Consider the following 9442-nt stretch of genomic DNA (forward strand, 5'->3'; position numbering starts at 1 on the left):
GGCTATGGCGCTGTTCTGTTGTGGCAAGAGGCCAAAACAGAAGGTCAGTACCTCCAAAGCTGACCTGATTACAGGTGCTTTGTTCTAACCGCTTATCATTGAGTCCCTTTAGCAGATGGAGGTTTTAGGCTTGACCTAACCTTTCCCCCAGTCTTCTCTGTTCTCTGCCCCGCCCCAACTTCCTACACACACATCAGGTTTCAGATCACACTATCTAATCTCCTTAATATGTATTCTTTTTCCACATGATCAATTGCAATGAGGCAGAAATGGCCTTGGGGTGGTTTTAGCTGCATGTGTATGTGGGAGGCGGGGGGGGGGGGGGCTGATGATAAATTAGTGCGGGAAAAGAGAATGGCTTGGGTCTCAAATAGGACTTCTGAAAAGCAACCTGCTACCTTTCCCTGCTTAAGAAATGGGACCTGGCAACCACACTTGTTTCTGCCCTAGTGGCTGCTCTTTGGCTCCTCCTGTCTTCTGCTGAGACCCACCTAGTTAACTAGGGCCTTTTTTTGCATGGATATCCAGACTTCTCAGATCCCTCCTCATACCTCTGTTCCCAGGGGCTCTGTATCAGTGGCCAGATACCATATGGTAGAGTAGGAGAAGCATTGCACAGAGCAGACCTGGGTTCCAGTCCTACCTCCACCATGTTCTTCCCGTGAGACCTTTGGAAATTGCCCCATCTCTTTAGATCTCCGTTTGAACATTCGTTGTTGGAAGGCTGGGTAGTGGTTAGGGGCATGTACAGTAGAGCCAGATAGCTGGAGTTCAGCTCTCATCTCTGCCACTTACAAGTTGGTGAACCTCTGTGCCTTGGTTTCCCCATCTGCAAAATGGGGATAATAGTAGTTCCTACTTCATAGGGTTGTTCTGAGGATTAAGTGAGTGAATGAATGTAAAGTGCTTAGCACAAGGCCTGGCACACAGTAGGCACTATGTGTTTCCTGTTATTATTGTTCATTTAGTTCAATTAATGTCTATTGAAGTTCTGCTATGTTTCAGGCTAATAGGCTTGCTTCTGCACACCAACCTCTGCAAAATTAAAAATTGTCTCCAGGTCCCAGACCTCTGGATTCATTTTTTCTGTAACTATCTATTGAGCGACTACTGTTTGCCAGGCACTGTTGTAGGTGCTGAAGATTCAGTGGAGAAGAAGATGGACGTGACTCCTGCCTTCATTTGGCTTATAGTCTAGTGGAGGAGACAGACATTAAACAGAAAAAAAAGGGGCCAGCCCTGCGGCGTAGCGGTTAAGTTCACACGCTCTGCTTCGGCGGCCTGGGCTTCACCAGTTCGGATCCTCGGTGCGGACATACGTACCACTCATCAAGCCACGCTGAGGCAGCGTCCTGCATAGAGCAACTAGAAGGATGTACAACTATGACATACAAGTATCTACTGGGGCTTTGGGAAGAAAAAAGGAAAAAAGGGGGAAGATTAGCAACAGATGTTAGCTCAGGACCAATCTGCCTCAAAAAAAAAAGAAAAAAAACAGAAAAAAAAATCACAAAAATGTCTACACTCTTGAATTTGTGATAAGTGTCCTAAAGGAAAAGGCCAGTATTCTCAGCATAAGGCCTTGAATATAGAAGGTGCTCAAAAAAATCTTCTGGATGTGATCAAAAGAGTTGCTAGGAAAATCAAATACAAAAATGGTATCAAGTGTCCTATAAGTGCAAGGAAATATTGATTCCTTAGCCCTTTCCAGGGAGATTAGCAGAACTCTGCCTTCCTCTCCACCCCTCCCCAGAGTGGGCCCACCCCCACTCTGGCCTGGGCATCCCTGATTAGACTGACTAATAAGAGTCTCCAGAGTGGAGCTTAGGGAACTTGTTGGGTATGTTACGGGGTGTGCTTTCATTCCCCAACACACCCTAGATGGCCACCTGACATGTCACCCCTTTCTCCGCTTCCTCTCTTTTCTTCCCCCTGGCTAGCTGGGGTTCTCTAGCTGCTTCTTGGGGTTGCCTGGCCACATAGAGGGTGAGATGCACTGGAGCACTCTGCTCAGAATTTGCAGGGAAAGAGGGGGAGAGGTAAGAGCAGGCCTGGATTTTCTAGGGGAAAGCACAGGTGTGAAGAGGGCTGGAGTGTTCAGGATAGACAAGATCCACAATGTCAAAAGCTCCAAGTCCCCTTACAGATCAGGTCTCTACCCTCCTTCACTTTCAGGTGAAAGGACTGAAGGTCACACAGGAAACCAGAGACAGGACAAGGACAGACCGATTTCCATTTCTGTCTCCCTAATGTCTGGCTCTGGGCCTGGTACAGAGCAGGCACTCAAGTAAATGCTGTGGAACAAGTGAAGGAGTTCTGCTCTCCTGGTTCCTCAAGCAGAATGGCCTGGCAGGGTGGGGCCAAGACCTTGATTGGCCATCCCTTTTTCCCCAAAACAGAGAGCATGCTGTCCAAGCTGGAGCTCTCTTGAGCCAAATGGACAAGGGTAACATAAATACCAGGGAATGTAGAAAAATCAGGAAGAAGAGAAGTAGGCCAACAGACACAGCCTGTATAGCCAGCACTCATGATTTCCCAATTACAATTCAACCAAGCAACAAGCAAAAGCTCAGAGTAAGCAGTACCAAAGGGAAGGTGGCCAAGAAGCACAAAAGATCTGCCAATTTCATTCACAAACATTTAAGGCTGACGTGATTCTAACCCTCAAGAAACTCACAGTCCAGCAAGTGAGGCAGACGTAATCACAGACATCTGTATGGGGTGCTGTGTGGTGCACAGAAGAGAGAAGCACCCACTAGCCTGAGGATATCAGGGAAGGCTTTCTGGAAGAGGGGATGCTGCAGTGAGGAGAAATTGACTAGGTACAAAAGGCACGAAAGGCAGTCCAGGAAAGACTGCAATTAGTTCACCAAGCCAGAAGGAATGGGGGTCTGAGGTAAGCTGGAAAGCTAAGAAACTTCTAAGGAGCAACAGAAAAACAAAGGAAGGAGAAGAATAGAAGGAAAAGAAGATCCAGGGGACCAGGGAGCTCAGAGGAGTGGTGGAAGTGAGGGCAGCTCTGAGAAAGAAGCAGCCCTAGGATTCTTCTTCCTGGATTCAAAGGTTCACCCTCAGCTTTCAGAGTGACTCATTTCCAGAAAGCTTTGGGTAGCTGAGGTTTTGCCATAATGTGCTTTTCTCTGATGTTCCTCCTTCTGTCATACCCTTATTTGGTTAGATATTACAATTTCAGCTCAATTAAAAGCATTTGTGGAGAACCTATTTAATGTCAGGCACTAGGATAGGTCCTATCGAAGGTACATACGTAGTCCCTTCATTCACCACATTTTTATTGAGGTCCTGCTATAAGCCTGGTATTGTTCTAGGTTGACAGTTGTGTGTGTGTGGTGGGTCCGGGGGCAGGCCGAAAGTGAAAAGTGTGCATACATCATCAGTACAAGGACTGGGGCCCTCAGAGAATTACAAAGACAGGGGGGAAGGCTTTAGCTCTGTGACCTTGGACAAGACACTTCCTCTCTCTGAGTCTTAGTGTCCTCATCTGGAAAAAGGGACTAATCATACTTATTTTCTATGAGGATCAGTGATAATGTTTGAAAATCTCCTTGGGCAGTGTCTGACACCCAGGGGCTGCTTGATAGCAGCTGTGGGGAGGTGGCATTTGCAATGAGCTCCAACAGGCAGAGAAGTAGGGAACATGATCTCTCCTGCAGTGGCCCAGCAGACACAAAACTCTGGAGGTTTACTTTGGCACAGGGACTAGTTTAGTTTGACTGGAGCCTCAGGTTTGTGGAGGGGAGTAGAAGGAGAGAAGTCTGGAAATTGGTAAGTGGGGATGTTTTTCTTACAAATCTCTTTATGTCTGGAGGTCAGCGGGTCTAGAATCTAGTGAAAGTAGACCCAAGAGTGGCAGTTCGAGGAGGGGCCTGTGGAGGTGGAGGGTAGGGCAGAACAGGGTATTTCAAATCCCCTGGAAGTCACTGGATCACTTCTCAGGGCAGGCAGGCAGGCCCTGGGGAACAGTGGCATCTAGTGCCTTGATTCAGGCTAGAGTGACCACCCATCTCTGTTTGCCAGGGACTGAGGAGTTGCCTGGGATGCGGGGCTTGAAATGCGAAAACCAGGATGGTCTTGGGCAAATCGGGTCCCCTAGTTCAGGCCCTTGTCACTGTCTCCTGGACCTCAGCAGGCTGCCCCTGCTGGTCTCCCTTCCTTTGGTCTCCGTGCTGCTGCTGGAGAGGATTGCTGTCAAACACAGCTCATAGCGTCTGCGCTGTTTCAAACCCTCCAAAATCTCCCATTGCCTCTGGGATCAAGTTCGAATCCCAGAGCCTGGCATCCAGAGCCTTCTCTACACTGCTTTCTTCCCTCCTTGAAAGTCTCATTTCCTGTCACTTTCACACCACACCAGATACAGCCTCCTTCCCCAACCAGGAAGTGCCCTTTCCTATTCTGGGCCTTTGCCCATGGTGGTCTCTTACCAGCCTGGCTAATTCCTACCTATGCTTCAAGGTTCAGTGAAAATGTCATTCCCTGACACTCTCGACTCTGCTTTCTCCTCTGGACTCCCAAGGTACATTATACACACTTTTGGGAGAGCACCTATCAGGGAGTTAGTTTGGGAGTGTGGACCCCACCTCTGTACCAAGCTTCTAGTGCAATGCTTGGTGCACAGTAAGCTTTTGGTGTATATATATATATGTATATATATATATATTGAACAGGCAACATATTCACATGATTCAAAGTTTAAAAGGGATTAGAGGAAATTCAGTGAAAAGTCTCCTTCCCTCTCCTGGCCTCCAACAAACCAACACCCCTCCCCCTCCAGGGATATTTTATGTGCACACAAGCAACTAAGGTAATTTACTCTGTTAAATGAATACAGGAACAAACAGTAAAAACCTCGAAACAATCCAAATGTTCAAAATCTTGGACTGGCTAAGTAAGCTATTATATAGCAACATTATAGACTAATCTGCAGTCGTTAAAAGTCATTACAATTATTGTAAGGCAGACTCTGTAGTATATAATATGTTAAGCTTTAAAAGCAGAGTATAAAGCAGACCTCTCCACTGAATGCACTTGGTAAAATTGTGGTCTCTTCAGTGATAGAGTGGAAGGAGGTCTGAGAGAGAAATGATTGTTACTTTAAGGTGAAGGGATTCTGGATTTTCTTTTATGTAAAGCTGTGTGAATATGAAAAGAAAGAGGCTGGGTGATTGTGAATCTGCCTGATAAAGAAGTATGATTCACGATGGGACTCATTCACTCAGTAACTCCTTCTGCAAACATTGAATGCTTGCTTTGTCAGGAGGAAAAAGCCAGAAACAATGCTGGGCTTCTCAGGATGAGCTCTAAGTAGACGATGGGGACCTAAAAGGCTCTGATGGAGCAGGAGGGGTGGGGACTGTGATGAGTTCATTTCAAGCCTGTTGAAGTGAAGTTTCGTTTGTTTGTCAAGAGGAGCTGTGCGGTAGAGGGGAGGCTATAGGTTGGGAGCTCAGCGGGAAGGTCAGGGCTAGCGCTGGCCATCAGGACGTGGTCAGGGAAGCCGGAGGTGGGCTGGAGCGCACCCAGGGAGAAGGTGGACAAGGAAAGGAGAAGAGAGATTACATAGAGCTGGTGAGAAGACTTGCTTCAAATCTCTCAATGCCTCTGAGCCAAGGCCAAGGGCAGCATGGTAGCAGAGGCGGTATCTGTCGCTGAATGTTGAAGGGCTTCAGAGTTCAGGCAGAAACCCTTCCTCCCAGCCTCTGGCCTCCAAGCCTCACGCACCCATGGCCTGGGTCTGGTCTTAGTTGTTCAGAAAGGCCTGATAGACCAAGGGGGTCTTTGACTGGCTTAGAAAATATGTAGGAACCTGAGTGAGAGGCTGGAGTAGAGGCTTTAAAAGATTTACTTGAATGAAGGCCAGCTAGAGCTGACAGGGGAGAACAGGTGGGCCTGACATTGGGAGCAGGAATGTTCCCTGGCAGTTTGAGGGATGTAGGCCCCAGGAAGTGGAAGTTTCCGAGGGGGGTTTATCCCCTAGTGAGCAGGTCTCAGACGTTCCCCTGAAGGGCCCAGCAGGCGAAGCTGATGGAATTATTGCTCACAATTTGGACAGAAAAATGGGAGTGGTTATCCCCAGAGCAGCATGCCACCAGGGTATATTGCCCACTTCATATGTTTTATGTGCTCTGCACTTCCTAGAGAGGCAGTGCAGTGGACTGGAAGCGTGTGGAGTCTGTGGAGTCTGGCCAACCTGGAATCCAGGCCCAGCTCGACCACTTAGGGCTGAGTGATCTTTGGGAAATCACTTCTCTGAGACTCAGTTTCCTTGTTTAAAAATTGAGGCTATAGTAATATCTACTTTGGGCTGTGTTGTGAGGATTAGAAATAATGTAAAGCTCTTAGTATATAGTAGGTGCTCAATACATAGCAGCTATTATTTTTATTTGTGCAACCACACAGGAATAGGCTGGCATAAGTCATTGCTGAGTTGTATTCTCTTTGAGGGATTTATTGCCAGTTGGGACAGGAAACTGAAATCTAAGACTTTGTTCACTATTGTTTCACAAACATTTGTCAAAAGTGGCCTGGCAGGTCACCCGGGTCACTTGTAAACATGTAAAACCAGTTCTCAGTTTCCGCTGCACATAACAATTCTCTCCTTTGCTGGTCATTTCAGTGCACAAACAAAAAGCATTTCCCAAACCTTTTCATTGATGGTGATATTTAGAAGATAGATTGAGAAAGCATTAGAGGGGCAGGGGTTAAAATTAAGTTGTGAAACACTGAATAAAAGCAAATGCGTGCCTTCCTCTGTCCCCTTAGCTTACCAACAGCCTACTACTCTTACTCCTCACTCTTGTGCCATGTTTTATATCTGTTCAAAGTGTTTCCACATATTTGATTTCATTTGCTCCTCACTCTGGCCTGTGAAGTTAGTAGGGCAGATGTTGTCTGCATCTGGGAGGTGCTAAGATAGTGACAGAGCTGGGATTAGAACCCACGTCTCTTTGTTACGGAACATGAGTAAACTGTGCCAGGTTAAGCTGTACGCTGGATGAATGGGTTAAAAGTAATCTGTGAGGAAATGATGTGCAGGTGTTGGAGAGCTGTTTTGCAAGGAGACAATGGCAAGAATACCATCTCGCTGTAGGGCGTCCAACAGAGATGAGTGGCAATGTGTCTGTTGTGCTGATGAGCAAACTGGAGGCCCAGGGTCAGCAGAGCAGGACTTTGGAGTTTGGATAACACAAGAGAGATGGATTTAGTTTCAAAAGTTTCCCCCTTTTCAAGTTGTTTTAAATGACAGAAGTGACCCTGGTGACCTGGCTTGGGGTCACCCAGCTAGGGAGTGGCAGAGCTCCTTGAATTGAGAATCTAACTCAGGACTCTTAACTCCAACTTCTTGGACTTGAAATCAGTTCATTCAGTCCCCTGCCCCAACTTTCTCACAGGGGCATTGAGAGGGACAAGAGTGGGAATGTCAAATTATTGCATAATGGCATTAAAAGAAATAGTGCTCAGCATTCACCTTTTCCAAATCTAATTGGCCTCCATGTAAGAGCTATTGAGGGCAAATATTGGCACTACAATGATATGTTTGCACGTTCTACTCATTAGCTGTGTGACTGAAGTTAAGTCATTCACTTCATTTCCCCAAGCCAGTTTCCTTCTCTGTAGAATGAAGACATCAGCTCCTGCCTGACAGGTTGTGAGAATGAAATAAGCAGCATTATGTGAAAGCATTTTGTAAAATATGAAGCTGTATATATGTGTATATATACATCTATGTATATGTATGTATATGTCTGTGTATATATATGTCTGTGTATATACATGTGTATGTATAGATATGTATATGTCTATGTGTATATATGTGTCTATGTACATGTGTGTATATGTCTATGTGTATATATGTCTATGTTTATGTGTATATACATGTCCATGTATCTATGTATATGTATATGTGTGATACATATATGTCTATGTATATATATGTATATGTGTGTATATATATGTATATATGTATATGTGTATATATGTATGTATATGTATCTGTTGAAAGCTTTGAGTCCTCACTTACTGGAGTCCATCAAACCCAGCTCACTCTAGGACCCTGAAAGGCCTGGCCCTGGTGGGAGTAGAGAAGGTGGTTCTTTTTTGGTTTCTCTGGCTGTCAGGCAGACGGAACTGGTGAGGAAAATGGAGCAAGATGGGTTTGCTCACCACCTGTCTTCTCATCCCCCAGCTGAGGAGGAAATGGCAGGGGACCTGGCATAACCTTTTCTTTGGTGAGTCAACTAAGAGGGAATTTCTAGAGCTCCAATGAGGTATAAGTGGTGGTTTGGGTTTGGATTCTTGAAGCTGCTCCCTTTTTTTCTGCAGCTTTAAGACACATAACTAAAAGCACAAGCAATTGGGAAATTTTCCATTTCCAAGCAAATGGAAAATGATAGAAGCACAGCTTCTTACTAGTGTGAACTTGAGGAAATCACTCAGCTTCTCTGGGCCTGTTTTCTCATCTGTAAAATGGGGACGATGCTGCCTCTATTGCAGGGTCATTGCGACTATTAATAGAATGCAAAAGTGCTGGGTCCAGTGCCTGGCACAGAACAGAGGCCCATTACCCATCCATTCCCTTTCCCTTCCTGGTGGACAGACTGCGGTCATCGAGCTCAGACGAATAGAAAGCACTTATTCTTCAGTTGCTTGAGTCTATTATAATGGCTGCCACTATTCATTTAATTCTCAGAACCACCCCACGAGACAGCTCAATCTACAGACATGGAGGAAACAGAGGAGCAATTCGAGTTTTATTGCCCAAGGTCACAGAGCTTGCAATTTTTAAAGCCAGAATTCAAACCCACCTTGTCTAGTTTACCTCTTAGATATCAGAATGTGTGAGGAGGCTTAATCAGGCTGGATCTTCTGGAAGGCCCATCTTGAAGTAGACTCGGGCTAAGAAGGTAACCCCAACCTGGCCCATTTTGATAATGAACTCAGGGTGGAGTTTTAAAGGCAGGAAATAGGCCATTGCTAGAGGCAGCCTGGCAATAATTGGAAGAGAGCTAAAAACGAATGTTGGCTTCCCAAATCCTTGGGGAATTTAATCTGTGCTCTACCAGCTTCAGGAGCTATGTTGTGAGGGTGGGATGAGTCCTTTATTAAGCAGTGTACAAATATATTATTGGTAGTCTTCTGTCATCTCCCACTAAACACAACCTCCTACTCATCGCCTGACAGCCCTCCACTTACCATCCTACAAACAAGAGGGAACTGAGTCTCCTTTTCAAACCCCTCTCCTAAACTAGACTTCAGAAGCTAGAATAGACAGGCTGAGTCATCTTCCTGTTAAAAGAAAACCTAAGTGCACCAAAGCCACATAGAACAAAAGTATGTTTTCTATACAGATCGTTTGTTTCAATACATGGCTGCTTTTTTAAGGTATCAACCCAAGAGCTGAGGGCATGTCTTCTCTCTACTGCAGAAA

The sequence above is a fragment of the Ceratotherium simum genome, chromosome X (genome assembly GCF_057802395.1).
Source record: "Ceratotherium simum simum isolate JZ-2026a chromosome X, ASM5780239v1, whole genome shotgun sequence".
In the NCBI taxonomy this organism is placed as follows: Eukaryota; Metazoa; Chordata; class Mammalia; order Perissodactyla; family Rhinocerotidae; genus Ceratotherium; species Ceratotherium simum.